This window comes from Odocoileus virginianus, chromosome 9, assembly GCF_023699985.2.
Source record: "Odocoileus virginianus isolate 20LAN1187 ecotype Illinois chromosome 9, Ovbor_1.2, whole genome shotgun sequence".
Taxonomy (NCBI): domain Eukaryota; kingdom Metazoa; phylum Chordata; class Mammalia; order Artiodactyla; family Cervidae; genus Odocoileus; species Odocoileus virginianus.
In genome coordinates, this window is record NC_069682.1 from 73,507,852 (window position 1) to 73,522,941 (window position 15,090).

Consider the following 15,090-nt stretch of genomic DNA (forward strand, 5'->3'; position numbering starts at 1 on the left):
TAATTAGTAAGCACTGCCTCCCCTAAGAAAGTACAGATATGTATAGAATCATTGCTCTGCAATTTTTCTTTTTTTCCCCTTAATCATATAACTTTATTCATAAATACACACAGTGCACACACAATATACTTATACATATATCCAAATAGCTATTTTGTATGTATTTTTCTTTTCAATGTTGACTTTTTCAGTAACATGGGCTTTTCGTTAATTTATCAGATGGAAACAGCAGCAAGCATTCCACTAGGGTATAAGTGACACCATGCAGTCTGAGAATTAAAGCAACTGACCTCCATGTGACTGCACGGTCCTGGAGGAGTGTCGCTGAAACCGAGCAAGGGACTGAACCTCAGCCTTATCCTTTTATTTTTTTTTGCAGGGGGGTGAGGTGGGGAACAAACTCCTATAGTGCCTGGTGTTTTAAGAGGAATTTAAAAATAATGGCTCCATTCATCTTTTTAAAGTTAGACGTTAGCCAGGCACCACTGCCTTTTTTGACATTTCAAGGGACCCTCTTAACACAGTCCTGGGGCGTGAGGACCACTGTTGGGAAGCACAGTGAGACACGCAGGGCTTGAAAGACTGGCATCACCACTTCCTGGCCACGTGACCTTAAGCAAGTCTCTACACTCTGCTGACTCCAACTTGCCCTGTCCCAAACAGGGGATGCTATGAGGCTTCTCTGGCAGTCCACTGGCTAAGACTCTGCTCTTCTAACGTAGAAGACGTGGGTTCGATCCCTGGTTGAGGAACTCAGATCCCACAAGTGATGCAGCCAAAAAAGAGAGAAAAAAGGGGGGGACGATAATATTTCCTATCTCCCGAGGGTAAATGACACCAGGCCCATCAAGGCCTTAGCTTTACACAGTCAGCTCTCCGGATATGGCAGCCAAAGGGGAGGCCTGGGGCCACCAGGCCCTGCCGAGCCCTGAGCTTTTTGCTAACGGAGGTGAGGGGGTCACCCAGCCTGCTGGGCTCCAGAGACGCAGGTCAGACGGCTCCAGGGACGCGGGTCAGACGGCTCCAGGGACGCGGGTCAGACGGCTCTGGACACAGGTCAGACGGCTCCAGAGACGCGGGTCAGACGGCTCCAGAGACACAGGTCAGACGGCTCCAGAGACACAGGTCAGACGGCTCCAGAGACGCAGGTCAGACGGCTCCAGAGACGCGGGTCAGACGGCTCCAGAGACACAGGTCAGATGGCTCCAGAGACACAGGTCAGATGGCTCTGGACGAAGGTCAGGCGGCTCAGAGACACAGGTCAGACGGCTCCAGGGACACAGTCAGACGGCTCCAGAGACGCGGGTCAGACGGCTCCAGGGACGCGGGTCAGACGGCTCCAGAGACACAGGTCAGACGGCTCCAGAGACGCAGGTCAGATGGCTCCAGAGACGCGGGTCAGACAGCTCCAGAGACACAGGTCAGATAGCTCTGGACGCAGGTCAGGCGGCTCAGAGACACAGGTCAGACGGCTCCAGGGACACAGGTCAGACGGCTCCAGGGACGCGGGTCAGACGGCTCCAGGGACGCGGTTCAGACGGCTCCAGAGACACAGGTCAGACGGCTCCAGAGACGCAGGTCAGATGGCTCCAGAGACACAGGTCAGACGGCTCAGAGACATAGGTCAGATGGTTCCAGAGACACGGGTCAGACGGCTCCAGAAACACAGGTCAGATGGCTCTGGACGCAGGTCAGGCGGCTCAGAGACACAGGTCAGATGGCTCTGGATGCAGGTCAGATGGCTCTGGCTGTGATGGTCTGATCGGGGCTTCCCAAACCTATCTGGATATGAAGACAAGTCCTGGCAGGAGGTCATGAGGGTCTGCCCCCGGGCGCTGCTATGTGGCAACAGGGAAGGACCAATGTGTCAGATATTCTGAATCAGGCAACTACCTGGATACAGGGAGTGAGAGAGACAGAGGGTCCAAAATAAAGTCATGGTCCTAGATGGCCCAAGAACCAGTGATGCCATTAACAGAGACGGATTACACAGAAAATGGAGAGGCGAAGACAGACGATGATACTCAGGAGGCCGAAGGTTCAGAGAGGGGTTAGATGGAAGGGAGTGTCCGTGGAATTTGGGGATGTGGCCGCTTCTCATCCTTAAATAACCTCTTCAGAGCAGCCCTGCGGTGGTAAGTGAAAATGACTCTGACCTTAATTAAATCTAAACTGCAGGAATAAATTAGCACCACGGGAGCATCTTACTAAAGCTCCTCTCTGTGCTGAGAAGACTCCCACTCCAGCTCAGACAGTGCCCTCTGTTGGACGCAAATCCTGATCCTTCTATTAAATTCCTCAAGAGAAGGATAAGAGAGGAAACCAACGTTTCCTGGGAGCATCCCAAGCATTTTCCATCCATCATTCTGACTTTGTCATCGTGATTACTCTGCGAGAGGGCTACCTCTTCCAAGGGAGGCGGAACAGGTCCAGAGAAGCTGGGAGACACTGGCACCATGCCCCATATCAAAGTCCGAGCACAGCTAAGCTTAGAGGCCAGGTTCAGGCCCTCGCCCACTCTCCTCAGCCGTCCTGTACACGACAGGGGTGATCTGGTGCAACGGAAATCAGATATTCCTCCGAGAGGGGCTGCAAAGTTACCTCAAGTCACAGTCCCTTTCTTAAGGGTCTTAAGACACAGTCTTAAGGACCGAGGTTCAAATTTGACATGAACATAAGTATTCAAAGCTTTCATTCCTGGTTCTGTGCAGGACACACCTCCGGTCAAGGTAAATGGCCATCGGGCGGTCAAAGGTTGATAAAAACTCTGCAACTGGAGAGAGAAGCAGGAGGCTGTGTTCTTGGCTCTGTCTTCAGTCACATGTGACCTCGACCAGGCTCTGCCCATCGTTTCAGCCCCTTGATCCGCATAAGGAGGGATGAGTTCAACAGCACATCTTTCAACTCTAACATCTGTTGATGACGCACACTATCTTTCAGGAGGATGAACTTGGCAGTACCTAGAACATTTCAAATGTGCACACCCACTGATAGATCTGCTGGAATCTATCCTAGAGGAATGCACGCCTCAGCGCCCAGGACACAGGGACAGGACGTTCACTGCGACTGAGTAATCACGACCTAAGGGTCGGCCATCACAAGACTCCCTAAAGGAGGCGTGACGTACCTACGTGGGGCTAAAATGCAGTCAGGGAAAAAGAATGGGGAAGGGACGAAAGCAGTGAGTGGAAGTATCAACAACGTGATATGTTGCTGAGTGAAACAAGCAAGATCTGTAAAAACATGTATAGTGTGTGTGTGTGTGTGTGTGTGTGTGTGTGTGATCCCTGATGCCTCAGCAGTAAAAGGGTCAGCCTGCCAACGCAGGAGACCCGGGTTTGATACCTGGGTTAGGAGATCCCCTGGAGAAGGAAATGGCAACTCACTCCATTATTCTTGCCTGGAGAATCCCCTGGAGGGAGGAGCCTGGTAGGGTACAGTCCATGGGGTCACAAAGAAGCAGATACGACTTAGTGATTCAACAACAGCAGCTGAGCCCATTCTTATACGTATGTGTGTATAATGAAAGATCTAAAAGGCAAGGTAAAAGGGAGAGATTTTCCCCCTCCAAAAGGCTTGACTATACACAAATTATTTTTGCACAATTTTTAAAGGTTACTTTCCATTCACAGTGATTACAAAATACTGGCTCTGTTCCCCGCGTTGCCCAGCACACGCTGGGGCCTCCCTGACACCCGACGGCTGGTGCCTCCCACGCTCCCCACGGTGCCCCTCTCTGCTGGTAACCGCTGCTTCGTTTTCTGCGTCTGAGTCGGCTTGTTGGGCTGTAGCCACTGGCTTGTTGCACGTTTCAGATTCCTCATGTGAGCAGTATCACAAAATGCTGGACTTACACAATACAAATTATTTTAAAATACTTCAATTTGTAGAGTAAGTCTATGTGGACCTCATCTAAGCACACTGAGCTAGTAAGCCACCAAAAGAAGTCGATGGTGAGAGATTTGTTCACTATTCCTAAGACGTGGCTGCATCTAGCGTTTGTGCTTCAGCTCCACCCAACCATCCGCAGGCGCGGACAACTGGACGCGTGGGGACATTCAAGCTGGAGACCCCGATTCTCAAGACTGCTTCTGGTAGTCATATGATTGAACCCTCTGGGTTCCTGCAAAATGATTTATGTCCCTCTCTTCGGGGAATTGCAGACCCATGAAGACATTTGTCACCCTGGATTGTGAGTCTGCCCTCAAGCACAAGTCTACTGAAAATGTGGGCTACTGAATCTTACCCTAAAAAACTGGGGTGTAGGGACTTCCCTGGTGGTTCAGTGGCTGAGACTCTGCGCTCATCACGCCGGGGGCCTGGGTTCAATCCCTGGTGAGGGAACTAGATCCCACATGCTACAACTAAAGAAGCCATGAGCCACATATGAAGACCTGGCACAGCCAAATAAATAAATATAAAAATAAATTAATTAAGTTTAAAAAACGGGGCTTAGAAAATTGGGGCTTGTTTTTTACATGTCGCTGGTATTTTTAAAGTTCAGTTTTTTCAAGTAGATCATTTTCATCCTATTTTTACAAAAGGGTCCATCTGTGACAGTGGGGAAATTTTGGAAACACAGGTCCTTCAGCACTCCTGTTTGAAAAGCACCGGTCCCCGGAGAGAAGGCCCTTGTCCAAAGGACGTCAGGCTCTTCCAGTCTGCTGCAGGAATGAGTGCGTCTGCAAGGGATGGACAGTAGCAGGGACAAAGAGGAAGCCACAGGAAGTGCCCGGGATGCAGGTTCCTCGTTTGGGGTGGGCGCTTAGGACTTCCAAGTTCCTGGCCACGCTTGAGATGAGCATCAGTAAGCGTCATCCTCTTGACTTTAGAGATGGAGCTGGGAGACCTTTCCTCCCAGGTCATGGGACTGACTCACCAACGAGGTTCACATACAAATAAGAAGTAACATTAACTGTTCACGACTACAAAAGTCAGAGGTTAGTAAACCCAGATAATGACCTCCTCACCATCCTGAACCAGGTAATAGGAAACGCAGGCCGGTCGCACAGGATTCTATTTTAAGGATCTGAGTAGACGCTGCAGGGCGCATTCACCTCCAGGGTGATGAACTGGATAGTAGGCAGGGATCCGCCCTGGGGCACGGGGTCAAGTCTGCCTGGAGCTCTTCGACTATGTGGGAAACACCTAGAGCCTGAAAGTTTCACCTCTGAACATAAGCAACACCCCCTCATCCCCAATCTGGAAGGCTGCCAGGTATTCCTTGTTCCACTTAAAAATTCCCCACTGGCACTTTCCTGAAATACTTAGTTCTTCTTTATACTTAAGGAGACCTGGAATTTGAAAAATGGTACCTATTTTTTTTTTTTCGGTAAGTTTCCCTGTAGAGTTACAGCAGACAGCAGAGTCAGAAGAGACCTGGGTCCTAATGCACGCCTCTCTGTGTAAAGCTTACTGGCAAACCACTTCTCCTCCCCACTGCACCTGTCTCCCCATCTGCAAACAGAATAATAACAGCAGCCCCTCAGTCAGGCGCTGGTGGCTTAGTCACTCAGTTGTGACTCTTGTGACCCCAGCCAGGCTCCTCGGTCCACGGGATTTTTCAGGCAAGCATTCTGGAATGGGTTGCCATTTCCTCCTCCAGGGGATCTACCTGACCCAGGGATCGAACCCCTCAAGACTTAGGTCTTCTACAATGGCAAGCGGGTTCTTTAACACTAGTGCTGCCTGAGAAGCCCCGTAGCTGAGTTAAGGTGAGGATTAAATATCACAGGATGGAGACTGCCTAGAGGTCCACGCTCAGATCCCTGGTTGGGGAACTAACACCCCACATGCTGCAACCAAAGATCTCACGTGTGGCAAGCAAGAGGTGGCATAGCCAAACAAACAAATGAAATAAAAACAAATATTTAAGTAAATAAATACCACCACGTGTGCAGCACACTTAGCTCAGGCTTGACCCGGCCTGAGCCTTCAAACACCGGCTTGGGGGCTCTTGCTCACAAACCAAACTGAGAACCCAAGAGGGTCTCGGAACAGTGACTGGTACTAGGGATTCGATACTTGACACATGCCGGAAAGAGTGCTAAGTGACTTATTTGCATCTGGTGGAATTCTTAACCCTCCGAGGCAGCTCCTCTGGGTCCCCTTTGAAAAGACGAGGCTCGGGGGGTGAGGTACCAGCTCTGGGACGGCACTGCCTGTTGCACCGGGCTCCCCAGCTGCCCCCCAGATCCCTCTGTTCTCACGCTCCTAGCTTCCTTGTTCTTGTTTGCCCCTGTGTTTCCCAAGAGCCTGAGATTGTGGGCATCGGCTCTGGCTGGCCTTGTTGTTACTCTCCAACCTCTTTCATCATTGGTATAGTTTTACATAAACTTGGCATGCCTTTAATTTTTTAAAAAAATACATTCAGTTCTTAAATATCTCCTGAGGGAGAAGAGGGTTTCTGTAAACGATTTCGTTCTCGTCTCCTTAACGCTGAATTAATAAGGCTAAGTCACTGGATCTCCGGTGACAAGTTGGGTTGTTTGCTGGTTTATTTTCATTTTGGAAACTCCTCTCCTTAGTGAACCACACTCTCCCTCCCCCTGAAAAAAATCTCATGGGGAGTTCTGATCAGATGCTGGGCCGTGGGGCCGATCCCCTGGAGGCTATTGGGTTTCTAGAAGGCTCCTAGAAGGCAACAAGTCTTGCAACCTGACTCTTAGCTGACTTTTCACCCGTAGGATTGTCTCGGGGAAGGGGTAAAGGACACAGGCAGGCCTTTCTGTTTCCAGACAAAATGATGTATTTCATCAAGGAAGAAAGATGTTTAAACCCAGCACTGAAATTCACTTGACCCTATGAAAGGCAACCTAGAAGCCTCTGGAATCCAACAGTTTGGATTTGAGCACCAGCTCTGATACTTATCTGTGTGACCCTGGGTGAGTTACTTAACTCTTCTGTTCCTCAGTTTCCTCATCTGCAAAATAAAAATGATAACAGTACCTAAATCCATCTATGTTTGTGAAGATGAAAGAGGGCTTGCCAGGGACTGCGGGGTTTCCTGGAATTCTCAAGGTTCAGAGATGTCTTTTCAATGAACCTGGGGAAGGAGCCTGGAAGGCTTCAGTTCGCGGAGTTGCAAAGAGTCAGACATTAAATAAAAAAAGAGTCAGACGTGACTGAAGTGACTCAGCGCACACACACACACAGAAGAAAACCCAAAGTCATCAGAAGACCTGCCTGCCCTGCCCTGCCCTCCTTCCCTCCTTTCCCCTCTGGTCTCGTTTAAAGCCGTTTTTCTCCTCCACTCCTCAAGCTCCAGGCATGGCTTCCTTTGAGCTCCTCAAACACATCAAGCTTGTCCCTGCATCCTCGGCACAGGCTCTCCCGTCTCACCTCATCCAGCCGAGCCACCTCCTCAGAGCTCTTCTCACAACCCATCCTAAGCAGAACTCATGCACACCACCCACCCACACACACACACACACACACTCCTCTCATCCTCAGTCACTCCATTCTTTCTGATCCGTTGCCAGCAGTTACTGGAATCAGGAATTTCGCATGAAAATGTCCAGCCTCTCTTAAACTGAGCCATTTGCAGATGTGCATGGACCTAGAGATTGTCCTGTGTCGTGAAGGAAGTTAGAAAGAGGAAAACAGTTGTATACCATTCACTCATTTATGTGGCATCTGTAAAAATGGTACAGGTGGACTTACTTGCAAAGAGAAACAGAGACACAGATGCAGAGAACGAATATCCGGACATCGAGCGGGGGAGGGGGGAGGGCCGGGCTGGGAGACGGGGACTGCGACACACACACTGCTGCGTACAGAACGCGTCGCTGCGGGAACCTGGCGTCCGGCACAGGGAAACCTACCCAGTGCTCAGTGGTGACCCAGACGGGAAGGAATCCAAGGGCGGGGGTCCATGTTCACGTGCGGCTGATTCATTTGGCTGTAAGCAAAGGATAACACAGCACTGTGGAGTGATTGTTGTTGCTGGGTCAGGCGCTAAGTTCTATCCAACTCCTTTTGACCCCATGGACTGAAGTCCACCAGGCTTCTCTGTCCACCTGATTTCCCAGGCAAGAACCCTGGAGTGGGTTGCCATTCCCTTCTCCAGGGGATCTTCCCCACCCAGGGACTGAACCCGCATCTCCTGCATTGGCAGGTGGGTTCTTTACAACGGAACCACCAGGGAAGTCCAAAGCGACTATATTCCAATTAAAACAAACAAGAAAATGCTCAGCCTCTCTTAAAGAACCAGGAGACCTGCCTGTATGAAGCCCACCTTCATACAGACCCACGGGCTGGGTGAGCCCTTGATTTGGGGGCAGGTCCCTCTTCTGCAAACCCTGCCCTCCCGGCCACCTGCCTGGGCCGGAAAGCCATCCTGTTTGTGCCTCCACCCCCAAATTGTGTTCATTTGCTCATCATCTGTCTCTCTTGTGGGAAGAGATGGTCTTACTCTCCCCCACCCTTCCTGCCGCAGCCCCAGCATCCAGGCAGTGCCTGGCACGTAGCGGGGCCTCAATAAAAATGTGCTGAACGAATGAGTAACTGACAACCAGGCGGCCTGCCTCCTCCTGAAGTCCCACAGGCCGCGCCACTCGCTTTGCCATTTAATTACACTGGTCCCTGCAAGACTCATTAACTCGCTGCCCCAGTGCCTGCCTCCTCCGGAGAGCTTATTAAAACACCAATCTGCTCCTTCCAGTGCCCAGGTTTAAAGATGCTAGGAGTCTCCCGGCAGCAACTGGAGAAAGCAGACACTCCCCACCGCGCGGCCTTTGAGACCCATCGCATCTGCTCCCCACCTACTCCGCCGGCCCCCATCGCCGCAGAGGACCCCGGCTCGGCACCCCCACGCCCCACACAGGGGCTCGGGGAGCACCCCGCACTCCCTGCCCGCCCCCACAACCCTGCGGCCAAGCTGGAATGCCTCCTCCCCCCGCCAGTCCCACTCCGCCCACCACCCCTCCACCCCACCCCACCCCACCACAGCCCTAGCAAACTCCTACTCATTCCTCTGCCCCAGCTGCAAGCGAAGAAGCTTCATCCGTGAAACACTCCAGACCCCCACCCCCCCCAAACCCGAGGCTGACTTAGTCATTCTCACTCCTTTGCTCCCACCCCCCTCTTTCCTACCCTGGCCTTCGCACTGAGTAATGGCTCAAAATAGCAGCTGGAGTCTTCTGAGCACTAGCTGTGTGCCAGGCACGGAAAGCTTTATCTCCTGGCATCATCAGGCCCACGCTGAGCCCCCCGCCTGGAAGGCTTCCCCCCATCCTCGACCCCCCACCCTGCCCCCACTAGCCCGAGAAGCTCCCAGGATGGTTTTCTCCTCTGCAGTGTCCCAGATGGGCCCCCCTTGCCACCCTATTTGGAATTTTGTTTTCCCTTCTAGCCCTCACCCCACCCCCAAGCTCCCTAGCCCTCCCCACCCTCCTTCCCTGCTTTCTTTCTCTCCATAGCTCTCATCACTTAACATGCTATCTTCTAAGAATTTAATTTGCCTATCTGTGTCTCTCCTCCCTTGGAATGTCAGTCCCAGGACGGCAGGGATTCAGTCCTGTCTTCCCTACTCCTGTATGCTTAACCATCTAGAAAAGTGCCTGCCACATCATAGAAGCTCAATAAATATTTACTAGTTCAAAGAAGGTAGATATTATCACTCTCTTCATTTCACTCCAGAGAGAGGTGGTCTTTAGGGAGACGGAGGTGTGTGCCGACTGTTTCACAGCTGGTGAGTGACGGAGCCAGATGTGAGCTCCAAGATGTGAACTCCAACAAACCTCCCTGCCTTAACTACTCCACACATCACTTCCAGAAGATATCTCTCCGAGGGTCTGACATCTCAGCTAGACACATGTTCCTTGGAGACAAGAATTCGATCATATTCATACTACTGTCTCCTTGCCTGATCCTCAGTAGGCATCCAAGGATACTTGCTGAGCCAGTGTGTATGTGAACTGTGAAGTTCTAGATGGTAAAAATCATGTGCTTAGCTGTTCAGGCACGTCCGACTCTGCGACCCTATGGACTGTAGCCCGCCAGGCTCCTCTCTGTCCATGGGGATTCTCCAGGTAAGAATCCTGGAGTGGGTTGCCACGCCCTCCTTCAGGGGATCTTCTCGACCCAGGGATGGAACCCAGGTTCCCTGAATTGCAGGCAGATTCTTTACTGTCTGAGCCGCCAGGGAAGCCCCTGGAAGAAATCATAGCCTCATTCTTTTCATTATTATTATTCTTTTTCTCATGTCAAGGACCGTAATGTATACACAGTTGAGACTTATTACTTAATTACATCAATGAATTCTATTATGACAGCAGGTAATAAAAATAATTAGACAGCAATAAGGACAATAATCGGTAACACTGAAGGAGTCCTTACACTGCTGGGTCGTAGCCTAAATGCTCTGTACATGAGTGAAGGCAAATAACACTCCTACTATCCTCATTTTACAGGTGAGGAAACCGAGGCTCAGAGAGCTTGAGAACTCAACCAGGGCCACACAGCTAGAAAATGGCAGAGGCAGCACAGAGCGCAGGCATCTGGGAGTCACATCCTTAATGGCGTAATGGCTCCTCCAGGCTGCCTCTTGGACTCTCTGAGAGATGGCCACTAAAACTTCTTGTTCCTTCTTGCGTGAAAACAAGAAGAATGGTTTCTTACATATTGCTATTTTATTTCTAAGAATTTCTTGAAATTCTACCAAAGGCTTTGGTAGGCAATATTATGTGTTAAATAATAACCACTAGAGTTCTCACCAAACCTGAGGTTTGCAGAGCAGTTTCACAGTTAGTTTCTCTCCGAGGCTCTGAGTAAGTTGGATGGACAGGATCAAGGTCACCCAGCCAGCAAGGGGCAGAGCAAGGGCTCAAATTAACAGCCACCACTTAAGAAAAGTTAAGATCCCAGTGCCTCCAAGTGTAAAGCTCTTCCTGAAAGTAAATGAGATAGGGACTCGCTTGCTGGCTCGGTGCCTAAGACTCCACCCTCCCAACGCAGGGGGCCCAGGTTCTAACCCTGGTCAGAGAACGAGATCCCACAGGTCACAACTACGACTCTGCATGCCCCCGTGAAGCCTGAAGACCTCACGTGTCATAGCTAAGACCAAGCACAGTCAAATACATGGATACATGCATATGTTTTTAAAAAGTAAGATAATTCATAGGGAAGGAACTTAGCACAGTTCCTGGCACCAGAGTAAAAGTGTTAGTCGCTCAGTCATGTCCAGCTCTTTGGGATCCCATGGACTGTAGCCTGCCAGGCTTCGCCTGCTGTGGAATTCTCCAGGCAAGAATACTGGAGTGGGTAGCCAGTTCCTTCTCCAGGGTATCTTCCTGACCCAGGGATCAAACCCAGGTCTCTTGCACTGCAGGCAGATTCTTTACCATCGGAGCCGCCAGGGAAACCCCTAGAGTGGACCCTCATAAATGTTATTTATCATCTTCATCAACACCTCCCAGGAAGTGGAACATTTTAGCTGATGACTGCTGCCTGTCTGTTGACCCTGATGACACTGAAAGAGTGCCCTTTTCATTTCTAGTTCATCCCTGGTGATGCTGAAATAATGATGAGTCTCCATCTCCCCTGGGTACCACAGAATGTTGAGAGTTGGAAGGGACTATGAAGATGATCTCATCTGATGCCTGCATTTACAGGTAAAGAAACTGAGGCCCACAGAGGGAAAGGGTCAGAAAGCAAGCTCCTAGAGGGCAGGGATCGTGCACTGGGCCTGGTACAGGCTGCCTCCCAAAAAGACGGGTTTTTACCTAAGACAGTAGTTCATTTCTTACAGGCTACAGGAAAATAACTCATTCGTTTCTGAGTGTTATAAGCTATTAACCAGAAAACAGATCACGTGACTTAATTCCACCTCTGCTAAAGGGCTTAAAATGCTTTGGTGAGTCGTCTGAGATTCATAAGTATACTCTTCACCTCTCTCTCAAAGAATTATTAACCAGCTCCATCAAAAGTGGCACTTGAGCAATCAAGGAGAAAAAGAACTGGCAAGAGAAACTCCTTGAAAAAAATCTCACCACCATTATGTGTGACTTCTTGCCACCTCTTTTCAAATTTTTTTTTCCCCTGAGAGGAGGAAGAAAACAAAAAAGCACCATTATGCAAGATGTAAATCAATAAAATGAATGGTGGAAAATTACAAACTCTTTCCACCTCACAAGGTACATTTAAACAGACATAGCAGTCGTGTGAAGTTGTAGGACTAAAGACAGACAGTGTTGGAAAGAGGGCTGAAGCTGAAATGAAACCCTCACTAACTTCTTTCAGATGGCGGAGGTGGGCTGGGGAGATGACAGTACACGGGTGTGATCATCACTCCTGAATAATGCCTTTGTGAACCTGTAATTTAAAGAGTCTGTGTCATCCACTCACCTTGCTTATCTCCCTAACTCACTGAGTAGGAATTCTCCCAAGTCTGGGACTAGCTTTTCATTCCCCACATAGGTCTTGATCAGCTTTAGCTTGAGGATTTGGGGGTGGGGAGCGAGGGGTGGAGAGAAAGGAGATTAGGGTTCAGCTCTTCAAACCAAAGAAACAGGAATATAAACCCTTCTCCATTTCAGCTGTTTCTCTGGGCTTCATGCTTCTGGAGATAAGCTGAATTTCAGGCCCTGAAAACAAACTCGTGCCCGGAACAGCCCTCTCAGAATGAAAGGGCTCCCCTCCTCCACGACACCTTTATCAAAATCAAACTCTTTTCTACATTCCTTCCTTACACATCCCAGGCGCGTGTGTGACGCAGGCCTCAGAGCAAATTCCGCTTAGGAGATCCAGAAATCTCGGGCCTGACGCTTCCTTCTAGAAAGGAAAGTCCAACAGGGGTGCCACACCCGGGGGGAGGGCAGAGAGGACATGACGACACCTCCAGGAATGCAGGGCCCACGCAGGTGTGTTGGCACCCACGAACTTCCTTTTTAAAAGGGCTTGATAAATCAGTACCGATAACAGTAATAAAGCTCAGCCACTCAACACTCCCTCCCACGGAACCAGGGCCCAGCCACCTGGCCCTGGCAGCCAGGAAGAGGGGGTAACAGCTGAGTACAGATATCCCAGTGGTCCCTGGGAGTCCCTGAGACCTTTTCAGGGGGTTCTCAAAGCCAGAGCTATTTTCACAATACTAAGATGTCACTTGCTCTTCTCACTCTCCTTGTCGCACAGGTATATGATGGAATTTTCCAGAAGGGACGGGACCTGGGATGATGTCATGTCCCTGATGACTACCGGAATGTGTGTTTGTGTATTTTTCTTAGCATTTCTTTTTATTTACTTATTTGGCCGCACCAGGGTCTTAACTGCAGCACGGGGAATCTAGTTCCCTGACCAGAGATGGAACCCAGACCCCCTGCATTGGGAACCTGGAGTCTTAGCCACTGGACCGCCAGGAAGGTCCCTGTGCTTATGTACCCTCGTGTTTTAAACATTTCTCAGTTTTAACTTAACTTTGTTTTTCAAATGTAATTGTATTTTTTGAACGCTTGTGCAGCATATGGGATCTTATTAAATAGTTCCCCATCCAAGGATTGAACCCGTGTTCCCTGCGTTGGAAGCCAGGCATCTTAACCACTGAACTGCCAGAGAAGTCCCAACAGTTTTCATTCTAATAATGACTGTTGAAAGACATATCCACACATAAACACAATCCCTGGAAGCCCTTCATAATTTTTAAGAGTATTAAGAGGTCTTGAGACCAAACTGCCGTGCCGCCCATCATAGCACCACACTTCGTTTCCAGTTTAGCCTGAGTCACATAGCAGGTGCTTTTGAACAGAAGGTAGAGAAGGCAGACTTTACAATGATTCAGCTTGGGATGGTGCCCCTTCCATCTGGACTTCCACCCAAAATGGCGAGAACAACTTTATATTCCCCCACAGATACCTGGTGAACTGAACCCTTCAGAGCGGGAAGATGAGAAGCCCACCTTGGAACTCAGGTGGGGCTATGTAAATATGGAGAAACCACCCTCCCCAGCTCCAGCACCCCGCAGAGACAGATCTGAGTACCTGTGAGCACTCAGGCAGTGAGCAAAGCAGAGGGGTCGCTGCCTTTCAGAGCCGTCCTTCTCCAAAATACACGGGGAAACTGGAATCTGACACAAGTGCTGGGAAGGTGGGGTTACCAGTGTGAGGAGGGATGAAGGCAGAGACAAGGCGAGGAAGGGCCAGAGGCTCCCCTGGAATGCAGCACCCTAGCCAGCTGTTCTTGGCCATTTCAGGTTAGAACTGCCACTCGCAGGCCCAGGTCCAGCTCACAGGAGAGATCCACAGCTCTGTGATGAGCCCCTCTGCCAAGTGGGTGGGGGGGGGCCTGGAGGTCTCCTCACCACACCAGCACTGCCAGTGCTGCAAAGGATCCCTGAGAGGAGAAACCCAGCTCTGGGCATTTAAAGAGAAGGATTCAGTTTTCTGTTATCAAGAACATAGCTTGGTCATCCCACTGGAGGGACAGAGACAAACACAATCTGGCGGCTGTCACTGGTGGACACAGTGAATAGCACAGAAATGGCTGGAGGGAGAGGACCTCAAAGGTTAAAAATAAATTTAAAAGACAAGGGGGGCGGGGAATCCCTGGAGGGCCGATCTAGAAGTACAGACTTTCGAGGAGACTTCCCCGGCCTTTGCCCACTTCCCCTCCCTCCCAGCGCCCACTCGACTCCACGGGACCTGCAGAAAGTCTCCACCAACGACATTAAGCCAGTAGAACCCTGAGATTTTTCTCCAGTTACTGTTGCAGAGGCGGGAAAACTGGAATTTTGCAATCCAAGTTGCAGCCAGACGACTAAAGGACGCAAATGAGTGACGGAGGGGCGTTGTTGGAGGCTGCAGCATCCCAAAGTGGAAGGGAGGGAAGGGGTGGCAGAAACCGGACAGCCCCACGGCGCCCGGCAACCAGCCGGAAAGCGCCCCCCACGGCCCAGCGGAACGCGAGCCCGAGCCGGGTCCCGAGCAACCAAGCGCGCACCCGCGCGTGCGCACACGGCCCACCCAGCCCAGCGCGTCTCCAGGTGCGCTCGCGCTTCCGGCCGGCCTTCGCTGGGCGGAAACTCCAGGGCCCGCGCATGCGCTTTGGAGCTCGCCTGCAGGGTCCGACGGGCCCCTCCCGGCTTCAGGTGATCCCACC

The 15,090-nt window shown here is 50.7% G+C and overlaps 1 long non-coding RNA gene across 1 annotated transcript; it reads right to left on the reverse strand.

Moving 5' to 3' along the window:
• Positions 1–62: 62 nt before the first annotated feature.
• Positions 63–14,583, reverse strand: LOC139036800 (uncharacterized). Its single transcript, XR_011489664.1, has 3 exons — positions 13,974–14,583; positions 7,820–7,900; positions 63–1,889 (listed from the first exon to the last, which is right to left on the reverse strand). It is a non-coding gene; the product is annotated as an uncharacterized lncRNA (long non-coding RNA).
• Positions 14,584–15,090: the final 507 nt, after the last annotated feature.